This window comes from Pelodiscus sinensis, chromosome 10, assembly GCF_049634645.1.
Source record: "Pelodiscus sinensis isolate JC-2024 chromosome 10, ASM4963464v1, whole genome shotgun sequence".
Lineage (NCBI taxonomy): Eukaryota > Metazoa > Chordata > Testudines > Trionychidae > Pelodiscus > Pelodiscus sinensis.
In genome coordinates, this window is record NC_134720.1 from 1,877,445 (window position 1) to 1,896,500 (window position 19,056).

General features: G+C 49.7%; 2 long non-coding RNA genes across 2 annotated transcripts; both read right to left on the reverse strand.

Moving 5' to 3' along the window:
- Positions 1 to 6,176: 6,176 nt before the first annotated feature.
- On the reverse strand, positions 6,177 to 9,898 carry LOC142830838 (uncharacterized). Its single transcript, XR_012906358.1, has 3 exons — positions 9,447 to 9,898; positions 7,260 to 7,743; positions 6,177 to 6,818 (listed from the first exon to the last, which is right to left on the reverse strand). It is a non-coding gene; the product is annotated as an uncharacterized LOC142830838 (long non-coding RNA).
- A 3,483-nt stretch (positions 9,899 to 13,381) lies between these two features.
- On the reverse strand, positions 13,382 to 15,526 carry LOC142830839 (uncharacterized). Its single transcript, XR_012906359.1, has 3 exons — positions 14,653 to 15,526; positions 13,792 to 13,993; positions 13,382 to 13,663 (listed from the first exon to the last, which is right to left on the reverse strand). It is a non-coding gene; the product is annotated as an uncharacterized LOC142830839 (long non-coding RNA).
- Positions 15,527 to 19,056: the final 3,530 nt, after the last annotated feature.

Here is a 19,056-nt window from a genome sequence, read left to right on the forward strand (position 1 = left end):
AGTTATACAATAACCTTGTGGTGCATCAAGCAACGGAGATGTAAATGGTTAAAAAGCAATTGTAATTTTCCAGGAAAATAAATACACCCGTCAGGGTATATCAAAGTAACAGAATTATTTACCTGAAAGTTCAAATTGCAGCCTATCCTTACACTGCCCTAGTAACCCAGAATCACTTTCCAGCATTCTTGAGACTACTGTAGGTCAGAGGATTTTTGTCTATTTTTTTCCCTTTAAAAAAAATAAAAAGTTTTTCCACACACGCACAAAAACCCTGACAGTTTTCGTTTTCCTTGTAAGTTTCTAGTTTTTCAGTGAAGAAACAGAACCTGGAAATTTGCGGGTGAAAAGTAATTTTTTGTGGGGGAAAAAAGTCTTTTTGAACATCAAAACATATTTGGGTTGCGGTCTTTCAAGGAGATCACGGAAATTTGGGAAGGATGCCAGTTTGTCTTCAATATTGCCTGGAGGAAACAAAATTGGTCTTTTAAAAAAAACAGTTGTGTATAAATGACTTTGCTGTACTACACCAGCGATGAAATTATGTTACAATAGGGAGACAGTGTTGCTTCAGGGAAAAGATGGGTTAGATGTAACCCTGGAGCCCGCAAGAAGAACTCCACTGAAGCTTGGAGCAGGTTCGAGTCTGGTCTGTATCATACCGTTGAATCCTACTCCCCCAGCCTCTGTTAATAAAATCAACAGACCCCCTCTCCTAACATGGATCTGGAGGGGGCACTAGGAAACGTGTCTTGGCCTGATAAGTACAAGAACAGCCACCTATCAAGGAACTCAGGCAATCCAGTTTATCAAAGAGAAGGTTAAGAAGTGCCTAGATCGCAATTTTCGATGACTTATACAGGGAGGAGATTGCTGATGCTCTTTAATCTAGTAGGTAAAGCGACAAGAAAGTTCACAGGTTGGAGGACAAATGCAGGCTAGAAATAAGGTGGAAAATGTTAGCAGTGACAGTAATTAACCACTACAACAGTGTACCTGGGGATAGGGTATTGGCATTGGAAAAGGTTCAGAAAAGGCAACGAAATGGTTAGGGGTTTGGAGCGGCTGCGCTATGAAGGGAGATTAAAAAGACCAGGACCTTGGAAAAAAGGAGCCTAAGGGAGGATGTGAGAGAGGTCTATAAAATCATGGTAGGTGTGGCGAAAGGGCAAAAGAAAAAATTGTTTACTTGTTCCCATAACATAAGAATGAGGGGTCATCACATGAAATTCATAGGAAGCAGGTTTAAAACAAAAAAAGGGAAGTTTTTCTTCGTGCAGCGCACAACCTGTGGAACTCCTTGCCAGAGGATGTTGTGAAGACCAGGACTTGAACAGGGTTCAAAAACCAACTAGATACATTCGTGGAGGATAAGTCTGTCAATACGTTAGCCAGGAAGGGCAGGAATGGTGTCCCTAGCCTCTGTTTGTCGCAGGCTGGGAATGGGTGACAGGGGAGGAATCACTTGATAATTCCCTGTTCTGTTCACTCCCTCTGGGGCATCTGGTATTGGCCACTGTGGGCAGACAGGACACTGGGCTAGATGGACCTCTGGCCTGACCCAGTCTGGCCGGTCTCATGTTCTTATGCCTGCAAAGGTGCTAGTGCCCATCACCTGGCCTGCTCAGAAAGGGAGTAAAAAATCTAAAAGGCCTGTGCGCTTATGCTCAGACTATCGGGTATAACAGCCGGGGGGGCTGGATGATCACGTTTTAAACTCAGCCCGTCTGTGTGTGCCGCGGTTGGGGCAGGGCACACACCCTGCGCTCCGCCTGTGGGTTATGACCTTAGCAGAAGCTTTTTGATTGAGGTTTACCAGCTAATTTGAGTTAGGGGCTTTAAATCGGAATCCCGTTTCACTGCCGTGTGTAGACACGGGCAGTTACTTCGGGCTAGTCAATTTCTAAAATGGCGACCAGCCGGGAACATGCAAATCAAGCGCGGGATATTTAAATCCCGGGCTTGATTTGCAATTTCGGTGGCCCTCATTAGCATCCCTAGATCGATCTGGGGGGCTAGTGTAGACGTACCCTTAGAAAACCAGGGCGGATTCTTTGTGGCTAACTTGATAGGCTGGCAAAGAACCGGGAGAAGGGAAAGGAGAGGCCTGGCTCTAATCTAGGGATTTACGTGCGACAGTCGGCAGCAGCCTCCTCTGAAACAGCCGCTACCTGCCCCGGGCAGAGAGGGGTGGCTGGAGAAGGCTGGTGCCATGCCGGCTCCGTGAGGGGCACTGGGAGTTGTGTGATTGCTGGGGACAGGGAAGGAGACGGCACATGGGGACATTTCAGTTTCATGCAAAACTTTCTGACAAAAGGACTCGAAAAGCTGAGGAGTTTCGAGAGGGAGGCTGGAGGCAAACGGGTGAATCTAAAGGTCCCGGGTAGTGACAGCCGTGGAGCCCGGAGTCCCAGCCCTTTAAATCGCCGGGAATTAAACACCTCTAGGGATGGAGATTCCACCCCCTCCCTAGGGAACCCATTCCAGTGCCTCCCACCTGCCTAGAGAAAGAGTTTTTCCTAATCTCCAACCTAGACCTCCCCCACTGCAACTTGAGCCCATTGCTCCTTGTTATGCCTCCTGCCACCACTGAGAACAGCCTCTCTCCAGCCTCTTTAGAACCTCCCTTCAGGAAGTTGAAGGCTGCTCTCAAATCCCCCCTCACTCTTCGCTTCTGCAGACTAAACAAACCCAAATCCCTCAGCCTCTCCTCACAGGTCATGTGCTCCAGCCCCCGAATCATTTTGGTCACCCTCCGTTGGACCCTCTCCAATGCGTCCACATCCCTTCTGCAGTGGACACAATATTCCAGCGCTGAATAAAGGGGAATGATCACTTCTCTGGATCTGCTGGCCATGCTCCTCCTAATGCACCTAATATGCCATTCGCCTTCTTGGCTACAAGGGCCCCCTGTTGACTCATCTCCAGCTTCTCACCCACTGTAACCCCAGGTCCTTTTCTGCTGAACTGCAGCTGAGACCATGGCCCTGTTACGCAAGGGGCTGTACAGGCACATCGGCCAGTGCCTGCCCTGAGGCTTTTAGAGTGTAATAGAAAGAGCGTGAGGAGAAACTGAGGCACCGAGCCACACCAGCAGGCTGTGAGAGAGGCAGGCCCAGAACTGAAGACTTTTAAGGCCCAGTCCTGTGTCCAAGGAGCCATGTTGCCCTTTTTCTTTCTCCCCAGCTTCAGATTTCCCTGGCCTGTCTGTTCTCCTTCCACCTGCAGCCCGGAGGGAAGATGCTCTAGGAACACCGTCTGCTTGGACACCCCGTGCTCACACAGGGCACTGCCACCAGCCCCTGATGCTTTGGCTTTTGAGTTTCCCCAGCCTCAGACGACTCTCTTCCGCCACCTGCTTCAAGTCACCGGCCTGCGTTAGACCCAGCACCTCTCCCTAGCGCCTCCCTCGCCTTCCCGGCCCCTAACTCCCCATCGCTCTGCATCTCACGCTGTCCTTCCCGCAGCGAGTTCAGGGCACCATGGCTGCCTTCCACACGCAGCTGGCCAGGGTGCAAGTGCTGCAACGAGGGGCCTGGCGGAGCTGAACCGCACTCCAGATCCTTCCCTCTGCCCCACATCTATCCTCAGCCCACCCTGCCTCACTGCCCTCCAGTGTTCCCTCGAATTGTTTCCATCCACGTGCAGAATAAGTTTTGTTCCGTGCACTGAGGCATGTGCAGAGGTGCACCACCAGTAGAGACACATGCTGCCAGCTGGGGGGGCTCGTGGGCGCTGTGCGTGGTTTGCTAATCAGCTGGGCGGCATATGGATCTCTCTTGACACGCTCAGCTTACCGGGAACTCTGCTTACCCCCCGGTCTGCTCTCCCCTTCCCAGCCGTCTCTGCTCCCAGCTGTCTGGTTCCATTGGCGACAATGGGTTCTGGATCATCTTCCAGATGTTCTGTCAAGGCCTAGCTACTTTTGGGGTTCACTAGACTGCCAATGGGGGGGGCAAAGGAGGCCGTGCCCGGGGGCCCAGTGATTTAAAGGAACCAGCTCCCGGAAGGGATTGTGATCTGGGGCAGGAGATTGGGGGGCCAGATCTGGGAGGGGGTATGGGTGCAAGAGGGGGCAGAGGGTTTGGGTATGTTGGGGGGGCAGTGATTGGGGCAGGACAGGGCTGGGGTGCCAGAAGCAGGCTGTGGCCAATAGAGACTTACTTGTCAGCTGCCAAACTCACCTGCCTACCTTCAGAGCTTAAGATGTTCCCAGCCAGCCTGCCTGGCCATGTGCTTCATGAATAACTGAGCCTGGGAGAGGGGGCGTGGTTCTTCTCAGCTGCCTGTTATTCTAACAAGCAGCTGCCATTGGCCGGTTTCTGCCAGAAACCGGCCAATGGAAATGTGCTGGGGGCGGGGCGGCTCCTAAAACTTCCCCCCCCTCCTGTTTCACAGAAATGGGGCCCTGCAGCCAACTTTCTGCCTGACGCATGGGGCTGCGGGGCAAACAGGGGAGCCTGCCTGGGGCTTCCCGCTGCCTCCATGGGCCGGAGCTGGCTTGTGGCCGTGTTTTGCCCAGGCCTGAGCTCAGGGCTGGGGGAGGGGGGCATGCTGTGATCTGGGAAGTGCTAAAGTGTGGGGAGTAGGCACACCATGGTTCAGGTAGCACTCTGGGCCAGATGCTCTGCCCTGCCCCTTCCACCTGAGGCCCTGCCCCTTCTGCCTGAGGCCCCGCCCTTTCCACCTGAGTCCCTGCCCCTTCTGCCTGAGGCCCCGCCCCTTCCACCTGAGGCCCCGCCCCTTCCACCTGAGTCCCTGCCCCTTCTGCCTGAGGCTCCGCCCCTTCCGCCTGAGGCTCCGCCCCTTCCACCAGAGCCTGCCCACACCTTGACGAGGGCCCACAGAGGCGGTCAATACCCCACCTGGAAGTACTGCAATAACCATCAGTAATAAATAATGTAGAACTCCAGCCACAGTTGGAGAACATCTGAAAGATATAAGACCTGGTTCAAAACGTAGCTTTACTTTTAACTTCAAAAGTTCCCCCGCCTTCCTCTCATTAACTGGCATTTGTTTCTCAAAGGGAGAAAAAACAGCTAGCGTGCTGGGAGAAAAGACAAACCTATCCTCTAAGGAAAGTGATTAAAACAAGAGCTATAGCCGTACCACAGCAATTAACCTTAAGAGAATATATAAATGAATGAAAATAGAATGACTCCTCTTCCTCAGCTGATCTGTAATACAATCTAGTTATTAGTTTCACCACAGTGCACATTAGCACATTGTCAAGGAAATCGGCTCAATAGTTTCAAAGTTATGAGCATTAGGCAGAGCTAATTTCGTGTGTGCTCAGAGGAAATGTTCTGCTTGATCGTTTGTTTGTTCTTTTGCCGGGGAACTCTTCGGAATTTGGGATTTATGTGCCAACGTGTAGAGTCATCGCTTTTTAAAAGCACCAAACCGCTTCACTCCCAACGTGGCTTGATGGGGAAGTCTTAGAAGTGTCTATGTAACCTACTTATAATTCGCTATTATGATTATTCATTTGTATTACCGTAGCACCTAATACAAATGAATTCATTGGTAATACTGTAGCTCGTGTTAGTCATGGACTTGTCATGCTAGGTGCTCATAGAATCACAGAATCGTGGCGTTGGAAGAGACCTCGGGAGTCATCGAGACCAACCCTCTACCCAAAGCAGGACCAACCCAACTCAATCATCCCAGCCAGGGCTTTGTCCAACCGGGCCTTAAACACCTCTAAGGATGGAGACTCCGCCACCTCCCTAGGAAACCCATCCCAGTGCTTCTCCACCCTCCTAGGGAAAGAGTTGTTCCAATTCCTATTCCTGTTCAAACAGAGAACAAAAAGATGGCTCCCCGCCCCAAAGGGCCTGCAGTCTTATAGGAATTAACCTCCCCGGCTTGAGCTCTTCATGGAATCAGAACTCTTGTATAGACCAGCCAGTAGAGGGAAACAAAGACCCACAACTTCCTAGTGTAGTGACACTTAGGCCTACAATGAAAGGATGGTAGGGTCGGAAGACATCGGCTGTCTTTCTACAGGTTCTGGAGAAGGGGGAAGTAGGTTTCGTTGGGCAGCAGGGACAATCAGAGAGTGGAAAAATAGAATCCAATATTTGAAGAGGGGATGGAGGAGTTGGGGGACCTACACAAGGACGGAGCCTCATTCTTTATGGATAATATTCTTTATCATACACAGGAACATTTTGTCTCCTTCGCAGATATGCAGCGAGCCTCGACCTCTGAGATTTGCTCATTGATAATTGAATGGGTCCACTTCAGTGCCCCATCCCCACGCAGGGAATATCATTTGGGTCATAAGCACACATTGAACCTCTCTTGTCCAGAACTCTCTGGTCCAGAAACATCCGTAGTCCGGAATGATTTGAGGTAGCTGGATGTCTACTTTTCATGGGTGTGGCCAAGTTTCCTGCAGTCCTATAAAGTTTGTTGACAGCCGCCAATCCTGGCTTTGTGTTCTGGGCTGTTATTTAGCTCTAATTTAACCCCTAAATATCTTCTAACAGCCCAATCAGCAGTGGCAGATAATACTGACCTGCTGTGGTCTGGAAAATTCTCTGGTTTGGTACCGGTCAGGTCTTGAGGGTGCCGGATTAGAGAGGTTCAACCCATAGTGTGTTTTATGAATGTATTCAGAGCATGACAACAGTTGGAGCCTGTTAAACAACCGAGGGAGCTCTTATTAATCCCCGTGTAAGCGCCGCGTCCCACCGGCTGCTTTTCGAGGGCAAACTCTTGTAGGATTGTGTTCATGCGTCTGGGTCTGATCTCTTCGGTATTAAAAGCAAAATACCTTGTCCAGATCAATAAGTGAAATCACACACCACGGGCTAAGAGAAAAAAAGAAACAGTAAAAAAAAAATCAATAGCTCATCGTGTTTTTATTTCAGTTCTGCTAAAAGCCTACGGTTGTTCTTGGGGCCCTGGCAAGTGGATAAGCACCCTTATTTGTGGTTTCCAATCTGACTTTGTTCACACCTGGAAGGTTAGAATGTCACTCCTATTGCTGCCTGCCCACGACGAAACAGCCTGCCTTTTTTGGGGCTTCCAGAAAAGCAGGATTAAGGGCAGTTGTTTTAATTTACTTTTTGGTAATAGTGCGGCCCCCAAGCTCCTTCAATCACCAAACTCTAGTACAACTTGACAGACTAAACTGCCATTCCTTAACCCAGAGGAGAAGCAGGGCCATTTGCACACAGTCCAGCGGCGAGTGAGAAAAATTCATGCTGCTTGCTAATTGCCTCTGGCACCGAGAATTCTTCGACACTCACCGCTTTGCTTTTCACGACCCCATCCATTCCAGCGTCTGTGTCGGTATTACAATAACTTTGCAAAGCATGCGGCGAGAATCTATCTAAATAGGCGGATGAAAACATCGATGATCGTACATCCCCAGGAAGGAAAATTCGTAGGAAACGCTCCAAAGCAAAAGCAAGTCTTGGGTAGGCAGAAGAGACCTTCCAGGACAGGAAGTGTAACGTTGCACCTTACAGACTGCACCATTTTCACCTGTGGGAAACAGGTGCAAAAGGGGTACGAGGTTGGAATCCAGTCTCAAATCCGGATGATAAACAATGGAGGTGCCGATATGAAAGTCCCAGGGGAGACGCTACAGAGAGACACTAAGAGCATCTCTCAAGGAAACCGATATGCACATTGCAAGGTGGGAGGAGCAAGCTAGCAACCAACCCCAGTGGCATCGTATCCTCCATCAGTCAGGGGCCCCCTTCAAGGAGACGTGCCTGGTCCTCAATTCTGAAAAGACAGGGAGAGTGAAGGAAAAGGAAAGAACATTCTCTCAACAGGCATAAGAACATAAGAGCAGAAACAATGGGTCAGACCAAAGGTTCATCTAGCCCAGTATCCTGTTGGCCAACAGTGACCAATGCCAGGTGTCCCAGAGGGAGTGAATCGAACAAGTAATGATCAAGCGATCTCTCTCCTGCCATCCATCTCCACCCTCTGACAAACAGAAGCTAGGGACACCATCCTTACCCCACCTAGATAATAGCCATTGGTGGACCTAACCTCCATGAAGTTATCTAGCTCTTTCTTGAACCCTTTTCAAGTTCTGGTCTTCACAACATCCTCTGGCAAGGAGTTCCACAGGTTGACTGCACACAGTGTGATGAAAAACTTCCCTTTGTCTGTTTTAAACCTGCTCCCTATTTATCTCATTAGGTGACCCCTAGTTCTTGTGTTAGGAAAACAAATAAATCACTTTTCCGCATTCACTTTCTCCACACCAGTCATGATTTTATAGACTTCTGTCAGACCGCCCCCTGCCCAGTCTCCTCTTTTTGAAGCCAAAAAGTCCCCATCTTGTTAATCTCAGCTCAGACGGCAGCCGTTCCAATGCCTCATCATTTCTGCTGCCCTTTTCCGAAACATTTCCAATGCCAATGTCGCAAGGTGTGGGCGTACCATGGATTTATACAGGGGGAGTAGGATGTTCTCTGCCTTACTCTCTATCCCTTTTTTAGTGATTCCCAACTTTCAGTTTGCCGTGTTGCACACTGGGTGGCTGTTTCCAGAGAACTATCCACAGAGACTCCAAGATCTTGAGCGGTGTGACAGAGCAGGTTAAAGGACTTGGTGGAAGGGGAGAGAGGCCGCTCTGGTAGAGGGAACAGCAGCAATCCTGGCTAATTAGGGGCAGCTGACACAGGGTGGCTGAAAATCAATTAAGGGCCAGGTGAAGCTGATTGGGGCCGCCACGGGGCCTCTTTAAAAACCTTCCCTATGAGGTGAGAAAGAGAGAAGAAGCGTGGAGAGGAGCAAACTACCCAGTGTTAAGGAGACTCATAGGGTACGTCTAAACTACATGGCTCCGTCGACGGAGATTTGTTTGTTCGGCAAAGGGAAATGAAGCCGCAATTTAAATAATCATGGCTTCATTTACATTTAAATGGCTGCTGTGCTGAGCCGACAAACAGCTGATCAGCTGGTTGTCGGCTCAGCGCGCTAGTCTGGACGCTCCCCTGCCGACATGAAAGCCCTTTATCGACCTCCCCGGTAAACCTCATCCTACGAGGCATAACGGGGAGGTCGATAAAGGGCTTTCAGGTCGGCGTGGGAGCGTCCAGACTAGCGTGCGGACACGACAAAGAGCTGATCAATTGATTGTCGGCTCAGCACGGCAGCCATTTAAATGTAAATGAAGCTGCGATTATTTAAATCGCAGGGAGTGTAGGAGGGCTCTCTTATCCCCATCCCCCAGGGCAAGAAGAGGGCTTCCTGGTCAGCCGCGACTGGCCCAGGGCTTCAGCCCAATACACCCTCCTTTATGCTAAGGGCCAGGAAGGCCCAGGGACAAAAACTCTGCACGCGAGGGCCCTGCTGCAGCCCTCAAAGGGTGGGACAGTGGACAGAATAGTGGTCAGGGTCTCAAGAGGGAGACTGACCCTGCCACAGTGGTTACAGCTAAATTAGTCCCCATCATTTTATAACAGACCCACCAGGATATGTGTGCCTCTACTACAGGCAGATCTGATGATGGTGGTGATATGCAAGTAGAGTCCAAGGATGGTCTTCCTCTCTGGTGGCCATCAGATGGTTGGAACGACTCGCCCTAGGAAAGGGAAGATTCTATTTCGGTGGGTTGTGTGGGTCACTCCCAAGAAACGTTGGATTAGAGCTTGCTACCACAGCCAGCGCAGGACTGACAGCTATTCCTTTAGCACAGTGGATCGATGTCTATGCCATGGAATCTGAAGGTTCAGGCTTCAAATCCCAATAATGACCCAAGCAGAGAACGGTCTGGGTTGTAAAATTCAATTTTCTTTTTTTTTCACACACTAGAAAAACCCCGTCAGACCAGACCCATTCCCGTTTGGAGATACGCTGCGCGCGTCCAACAACACAGAAATCAGCGAGAACGGTGAATGCTCGGCGCCTCAGGAAAATCAAGTCCTGGCATTAACCAACCACAGAACGGGCACGGACACCAGCTTCTGGAAGGTTCTGGACGGAACATTCAGCCACACAGGTGCCATGACAATGAATGGACGTTTACGATAAAGGGGTGAAATCATAGCTACACGAGCCAATAGGAAAAGGAAACCTTCGCACTGGTAAGGGGATGAAATACAATGAAGAAGTAAGGGTCGCCCCACAGTAAATATGCATTCGACGTGGTAGTGTCAGCATCACATCTTATAAAAGCGGCATCCCAGGGCAGGAAAGGGAGAGCTGTAGACCTTGGGGGGTCGGGGAGCAGGATGGCCACTGGTGAAGAGGAGAAAGGTGAGGGTAATGAGGAAGATGAAGGCTAACATCCAGGTTGGTCTGCAACGCCTGGTGGATGTTCCCAGGCATTTTCTGTGTTATCTCTGTACTATTTCTAGCCACTTTGCTGCGTTAGTAAATACATTATTTACTTGAAAATATACAAGAGTCCCGGGAGTATGAGTGTCACACCTGTGCTCAGTGGGGTTCCCAACCATACCATAATTAAAATAATAATTTTGCGAGGCCTGATCTTGAGATAAGGGCCTGTCACTCCTCAGAGTAATATGTGGGAATGCATAGGATCATGCCGCACGAGCCAGCACTCTCCAGTTTCAATGAAGCCAATCCGGTCCACCGGAGTATGGAAAAATTGGTACAGTCACGTCATTAGCTCATAATACGCCCAGTAGGGGGCTGAATTATGGTTGCCCCGGCTATGTCAACCCAGGCGTTTCTTACCTCTTCTGTGCCTGCCTTTTCAACAGTAACACCTTTCTTTTAGGGAAACGCCAGGCATGTTTTCCATAATATAATGCAAGGCTCTGTGTACGTATCAAAGAAGAATTCAAGGAGCGGAATGATGCTTTCTGGGAAAAAAACCCATCACCTACAGAATGAAAAGTACCCTTAGAGGACGATAATAGAAGCTGGAGCCAGCCTGACTTGTTAAGAAATATAATCTGTGTATTTCTGAACAGCAAAACCTGGCAGTGAAATATGTTCCCCGTCTCATTTTTAAAGGGAGGAAGAGTATGGACCTTGAGTTTCTGCACTTTCCCTTTTTTTACAGATGGTGTTTACAAAGAACCTCTTTTACGGACCCTCTGTTAATTCTTCTCTGAGAGGTTTTTGTGAGTATCATAACCTAAAGTACCACAATGGGGAATGGAATGTATGTATATGAATATACACAGTCACATAAAATATGAAGTGCATTATTATACAAAATGAACCAGAAGGATACAGGAACACAAATTGACATGAGATTTTAAATAGCGAGTTACATTTTTTGTGTGCTAGGCACCCCAATATAAAAGAAATATGGACGGGTCTTGAGCCAGAAATGTATAAACATTTGCAAATCAACATTAAATAGACAAAGGACATCATTATGTCCAAGTACCAAGTCCTGGAAGAAAAGGTTTCTGAATCCGCGCCAGCATCATTTACGATCCAGATGCCACATGCCGACAAAAGTATAATCTCCCTGCCAAAGCAACACCATCCGAACGTGCGTCTGAGGTATTCCAATCAACCAGTGCATTCCTCAGGTAACCCAAACCAGAGGTGGTCTGTTATAGTCTTCAAGCAAAGACGTAAAAGACAGATGCAAGACAATAAGACTTTCTAACATCTGCAGACTGATCTCCATTTAACATCTGTCTGGACCTTCCAGCTCCCAAAGAGCTTGGAAGAGAAGAATTTTTTATTCAGCCGTTGTCACCTTACTGGATTTTGAGGGGAGCAGCCAGATCACTGCTGCACCCATGGGGGGGTGTTGGCCCCAAAAATGGTATAAAAGGGGGCCATGTGGAGTGTTGAATAGAAGCTCACTGTCTGCTAATCCTATGTACGCTAGTCATGTGATTGTATAATGTCTGTGTGTGTAGTTAGGAATCTGTAATCTGTGTGGATACTGAATATTTCCCTGCATGTGGTTGAGCATTGGGCAGAGCCCGGCCTCTGGACATGCTAATCAGCAAGGCCCTGTGGGACAATGGCACTCAATGGGCCAAGGACACACCTAAAGAATGAGTGGTGACTCATACCTAAGGGCTACCAGCCGGGAACACAGGAATAGGCCGTGGGCCAGGTGACCTGCTGTAGCCAAGAAGAGACCAGGAAGGAGGGATAAATAGGCCATGTGGTGGACTCCATCTTGGTCTTCAGCTCAGCACTTCATCCCAGAGGCAGCAGTGCAGGGATCGAAGAGCCAGAAAGAACTGTGGACCCATCCTGATCCTAGGATGTGCAACAAGGACTTTTAAGCCAGCAGTTGTAACATCTCTGTTGAGAGCCTGCATCGAGAACTGGGAGATTCGGTGCATGTAACGTACTATCCGTTAACAACCTCACTTTTATGCTTTTCTTTATTGTAATAAACCTTTAGATGTTAGATGCTAAAGGATTGGCTCAGTGTGATTTGTGGGTAAGATCCAAAGGGTAAATTGACCAGGGATCTGTGGCTGGTTTCTTGGAACCGGACAGAACTTGTTCGGGGTAGGTGGGATTGGGTTCTAAGACCCCCCACCGGTGTATGAGGCCCGGGGCCATCAGGGGCACGGATATTGCTGAGGTGTCGGAGGGGTTTTGCTCATGAGACTTCAGGCAGGCTGCTGAAGCGCTCTGTGGGACTGGTGTGTGGCCTGTTTGGGAAGGTCTCCAGTCTGGGGGCTGTAAGGAGCCCTGAAGTTGAGCAATTCGCCCTGAGCGGACGCCCTCAGTTGTGCCCAGACACGGCCCGGCCCGTCACAGCCGTTATTCAAGACCAAACAGTTGAGGAAAAACCTTCAAATAAGCCCTCACAAAGACAGCTTCTGCAAGCAAGTGGTAACAGGTTGGTCTGAAGTGACCCACACTTAAGCTCAACCTTGGGACAGCAGGAGCCATGTTCTCTGGTCACCAAGAGTACGTCTAGACTACAGGCTTTTGTTGACAGAGGGTTTGTCGACAGATACTGTCGACAAAGCTTCTGTCGACAAAGAGCGTCTAGACTACATCCAGTTCTGTCGACAAAGCAAGCCGCTTTGTCGACATAACAGTGTGGTCGCAAAGGACAGTGTAGATGCAATAACGCCTTCTATTGACAGAACTCTGTCGACAAAAGGCGTTATTCCTCATAGAATGAGGTTTACTGCCGTCGATAAAACTGCCGAGTTCTGTCGACATTATTTCAACATAACTCGGCGGTAGTGTAGATGCAGGTATAGTTTTTGTAGACAAAAGTGGACTTTTGTTGACAAAACCCTCTAGTCTAGACGCACCCCAAGAAGGCACTCACATGTTTATGGAGTTTGGACAAAGTACCACAAAGCGAAGACCGTCCCCCATTTTCTTTGACTCCTTCGGTAGGAATCTAAGGAAGGGATTTGCATAACTGGACACTGCCAGACAGAAGACACGCATGTGATGGATTATAATTGTTTATGGTCTAGCTAGAGAATGATGGTCACGAGGACAGGAATCGGGAGACACTCATCCATGCAGAGCTCCTCCCTGCGGACGGACCACAGGCCAGTCACGTTGGGCACATCTTCACTGCCGCCGGGGGAAGGGTCACTCTGTTCGAACGAGCTCACTGACCTAGCAGTGTGACTAGAGCACGCCAGCCACCCAAGTGCATAGCTCGGATCTGTGAGGGATTCTACCGCCAGAGCGTTGTGTGAGCTGACTCCACAGAGCTAGGCTGAGGAGGTCTACTCCCGCTGGGAGCCACACCATTCCACTGCAGGATAGAAATAACCTTAGTCACGCCGTCCCTCAGTTTCCCACTGGTAAAATGGGGACAAGAGCACTGAGGTACTTCACAGGGGCGGGGCACAGAGCAATACATTTAGACCACGAGGGGCTCACCTTCTGAGGTGATGGGGGCCAGACACGGGAGCCGGTGTTGCGGAAGATTGAACACCGTTGATCACCGATCGAGATAGCTCATCGAATAACGGTTTCATACTGAAGTGCCACAGGTTCTCCCATATTTAAGTACTTATGGTTGAACGCCCATGCTGGTCACATCATCCGTCCTCTCTGCAAACTCTGGAGTTGCCAATTTTCTCTGTGCAAAACACCGAATACCTTTGCCTTGCCCCGCCCCTTTCTCAAGGCCCTGCCCCTTCTCTGGGGAACCACCCCCTCTCACTGCATCCTGCCTCCATCGCTCATCTCCCCTGCTCTTGCTCACACACTTATTTTCACCAGGATGGGGTGAGGGTTGGGGTGTGGGGGGATGAAGGTGGGGTGCAGGCTCTGGTGTGGCGCTGGCGATGAGGGATTAAAGGGGCTGATCTGACCAAGCTGGACTGTGATGTTCAACTCTGCACTCTACCACGGCTGGGCTAGTCCCCAGAATCATTCCACCTGGGGAATGCAGAGCAAAGCAAGGCCACTGGACCAGGAGACAGAGCCCTGCTCACTTTCTGCTAGTACTTCAACCAGATTCCCAGGTTTCCTTCTGCACCGTCTGTACATTTACCCACCTTTGGACCCGGATGCTAGACCTAAAACGGAGACCCACCCCGATTCCGCTCCTCAAATCTCCACTCCTCCACAGGATTGTCGGCCTTTCCTGGGAGGTGCGGTATTTAGGATGCAGGTGTGGAATAGCCATAGTATTTAATTAACGTGGCAACACGGGTCTGTGAGACACTCAGCCACGCAAGGCCGGAGCCCCGAAATAGCTGGGCATGACTCGTTCACCGAGCAATGACCCTGTACCTGTAGATTTGCAAGATAACGGTAAACGTTGTGGGAATTGCTGATGTGACCGAAAATATGTCACCATGCATCAGTTAATCCCACATGACGACCAGCGGTAGTATCTTGGGGCCTTCAAAACTGACTACAAGTTGCTATGGTAACCATTTGTGGTACGGAACTAGTGAGATAGTCTATGAACAATGGGGCACCCCGACATTAATGGGCTTTGAAAATTCAGACCCCTAATGCTCATGTATGCACCTGGGTGGTCATAAGTGTGATTCAGATCAAGAAACGTTGCTTGGACCGTGTGCTGGAGGGGAAAACATGGGGAAATCCCTGGATGACCATCACCGGCGACAAAGAACGTGATGATGAGGAAGATAATGACTCATACTCCAGAGATGCGAGCGATGCCTGATGTCATATTTCACCGTTTGTGGGATTGTTTATCTGCTTGGTGGATTTGTTAACAATGGAACATGGGAGGCCCTCCTCTGAGCCGGGCCTCTCAATGCCACAGCTGAAATAATTTATTTAACATGAACCAAACAACGTATTTCCCTAATCTCATTCTTCTAAATGGCAGGACCAGTTTAGCTGAAACAATCCCCACATTTTTCGCCAGAGGCAAACATCTGATATGGAAAATTTCACTCCGGACTGGTAAACTTTGGCTAAATTAAAAGACACTGAAAATAGGGTCGTAGAATGGGAAGTGTTGGGCAGCAAACCTGGCTTTTCATGTAATAATCAGGGCTTGACAAGTGGTGGCGAGCTTGCTCGCCAGCTGCGCGGTTTGGCACACTGCGTATGCGCTGACCACACTGCGCAGCCGCACCGGGCTGAAATCTACACTCCACGGGCAAGTAGATTGCCTTAATTGTCAAGCCCTGGCAATAATGTTCCATCTACTATTAAAAGTTCAACTGGTTTTTTATGACATGCATTAGAGTTGCATCCGGAAGCCAGAGCTGCGATTAGGTCCTATAATGATAAGCATTATAGAAACACAAAGTAAAATACGCTCCCCGACGCAAAAGCCCTACAATCTAAAGAGACAAGACCGACACAGAATCATAGAAAACTAGAACTAGACGGGACCTCGAGAGGTCACCAAGTCCAGTCCCCTGCCCTCACGACAGGACCAAGCACCATCTAGACCATCTCTGACAGGTGTCTGTCCAACCTGCTCTTACATATCTCCAGTGATGGAGACTCCACAACCTCCCCAGGCAATTTATTCCGGTGTTTAACCCCCCTGACAGGCAGGAATTTTTTCCTAATGTCCAACCTAAACCTCCCTTGCTGTAATTTAACCCATTGCTTCTTCTTCTATCCTCAGAGGCCATGAAGACCAATTATTCTCCCTTGTCCTTGCAACACCCTGAATACAGGGTGGGAGAAAAATGGGATTCTCTTTGTTTTTATGGGAGAGAAACTGTGGCCAAGAGAAACTAGTTGACACACTTGATGTTGCACCCCTCATCTGAACAGAGCAAGGAATAAAGCCCTGATCCGAAAGCCCAGTCGAGCGTCTTCGATACAACACGGGCATTATGTCGGACGGCCACTCCACCCCTCCCCTGCCAAGCAAGCCAGACTATGGCCAGAAGGCAGATACAATTTTATTCCGAACACTCCTGTAGTTCCCTTACAAAATTACAATGTGCTCGTTTTCGCAACCAGCGTCCAGGCTGGCTTTTTCCTTTTCAGCTGCTCTGTGCGCCCCTCTTTGCTGCTGTCAGGGAAATTCATTCGCACACGCACCCAACCTCCCTAGCACCCTCCCATTGATTATCTGACAAATACGAAGAAAGGGAAAGCTGTGTGTGAGGGATTAATGGCCGAGGAGATTTATTTTCCGAGCTCTTGTTTGCTTTGATTGTAATTTGACCATACAAACTCCAAAGGCAGCAGAACTGGGTGATTTGCATAAGAATGTCATTCTTTTAGGAAAGAACCAATTACAAAGCAAAATACCGTGTGTGGGGGAGGGCAGGCGGGGGAGGGAAGGAGTGGACATGGGGAAAGCTAGAACAAACGACTAAACGGCGCAGTCGTTACATATGGATCTAGATGCAGGGGGAGGCAGAGGGAAAGAAGAAAAGGTGATGTATGAGGAGAACAGTGCGGACGCTACTGCTCTATCAGGGAAAGGGTAGGCATACTGAGTAATAAAGTGAAGCGCTGATATTTCTCTCTTGTCCTGGAATTTTTGGAAGAACAGGGCTTTACAAGTGAACTTGGCTGCATAAATATGGTTAAGAGCTGGATTTTTGTATGTGTTTGTTGCATGATTAGCTGTGGTTTCATCCATGATCCATGCATGCCAGGCTCTTCCAAACCAGGCCATGGTCGCTGGGGCAGCAAGGAGGACCTCTCTTGCCAGTGTTTCGCAACACAGCGTCTCCTCCCAAGCTGGAGACGGGAAAGATGCCCCGAGCCCGTCCGTGTGAGGTCTCTTCCATGGGGTGAGCCAAGAGAGCCACCAGAGGGTCCATTGAGTCGTGAGCCTGAGACATATCCCCACACCTCAGCCCCCTTTGGGACCACCCACACATGAGGGGGAGACAGGCACCTGTTTCCACATGTTCTGAGAGACCGGGTGCAGACAGGGGGCTGTTCAGAAATCCCCCTTTGGGCCTGAGGCAACACCCCCGGAAGTCAATGGAAAAAAGTCTTCCAAGGATTTTCAGTGAGTTTTGGGTCCGGCCCTGACAGAAGAGGCGACCTGGCATCACTTGATGCTTACCCATTTCTGTTCATTCCCTCTGGGACACCTGGTATTGGCCACCGTTGGCAGACAAGGCACAGGGCTGGACAGGCCTACAGTCTGAGTCAAGCTGGCCGCTTTGATGGTCTCATGTTCAAATTCTGCAACCTCCATTTCCACTTAGTTTTTGAAGGCGGTTTCTTAAGCCGGATCTTCTGCCCCAACAGAGGAGCGTCCCCTGGTCCACACACTGCAGACCAGCCAAGAACCAGCGAGAAGCTTCTGTCAGGTGGGGCTGGCTTCTCTCCTTCTCCTTGGCTCCGTCTAGGCTGGCGTGATTTTCCGCAAATGCTTTTAACGGCAAAGTTTTTCCGGTAAAAGCATTTGCGGAAAAGAGCGTCTAGATTGGCACGGACACTTTTCTGCAAAAGCACTTTTTGCGGACAAGCGTCCGTGCTGATGTAGACGTGGTTTTGCGCAAGAAAGGCCCGATCACCATTTTCGCCATTGGGGCTTTTTTGCGCAAAACAATACTGCGTTGTCTACACTGGCCCTCTTGCGCAAAAGCATTTGCGCAAGAGGGCTTTTGCCCGAACGGGAGCAGCATAGCATTTTCGCAAGAACACTGACAATCTTACATGAGATCGTCAGTGTTCTTGTGGAAATTCAAGCGGCCAGTGTAGACAGCTGGTAAGTTTTTCCGCAAAAGCAGAAAAACTTGCCAGTCTAGACACAGCCCCTTGGGTCTGGCCTTTACATAATAGGGTACAACTTCTAAAAAGGAAGGACGGATCTTTGCTGGCCAACCATGCCCCTTGGACAACATCCTTCTTCCCCAGGAGAAAGCAAGGGGATGTCCCTTTACTTTTTTTTTTTTTTTTGGTGCATGGAGTCATCTTTCTTACAGCTCGTTTGCACACAGAACATTGGCGCCTTTGCCAGCTGCCACAGGGGAGGGTCTCGCCTGCACCACGTGTAACACGACTGAGGTCGTTCCAATGCCACGGCCCAGGGAATTCGAATAAATCTGGCCTGATTAGGCGACGGTGGTGCTAAACCATCAGGAGCTTGGGCAAACCGTGAGGAGCAACTCTGAGTGATACAAAGCCATCTTTCCACCCTCCTTCCCCGCCCCATCCCCAGAAGTTTGCTGCTGGCTTCGCGCCTCCAGCCACCGTGCCAGCTGGCCTGGCAAGATGGGTGAGAGCTTTTCAGGATGGTTCCCCAGCCCTGTTCTCAGTCTCACGAGGCGGAACATGAGGGCGGCAAGAGAAATAAGCCCTTGAGAATGTCAGCTACCTGCGAGAGGCCAGTCTTAGAGCCTGTTTGGAACTCAGTGCGGATAGGAGAGGACCTCCCAAGGCAGGGTGGGGAACGTCAGGCCCGGGGGCCGGATGTGGCCCCTGGCTAGCCTGGATCTGGCCCCCAACTCTCAAGGCTCCCCCTGCTAACGTTGAGGAGTCCACGCTGGTGCTCCAGCCCCCTTCTGCCTCGCCATGAGGCTGGGTCACACAAAATCTACCAGCCTGGGCTTCCCTAGGCTCTGGTATCAACAGGTGTGTTGTAAGCAAAACTCGTGAAGTCATTCTGCCGCTCTACTCTGCACTAGTTAGGCCTCAGCTGGAGTACTGTGTCCAGTTCTGGGCACCACATTTCAAGAAAGATGTGGAGAAATTGGAAAGGGTACAGAGAAGAGCGACAAGAAT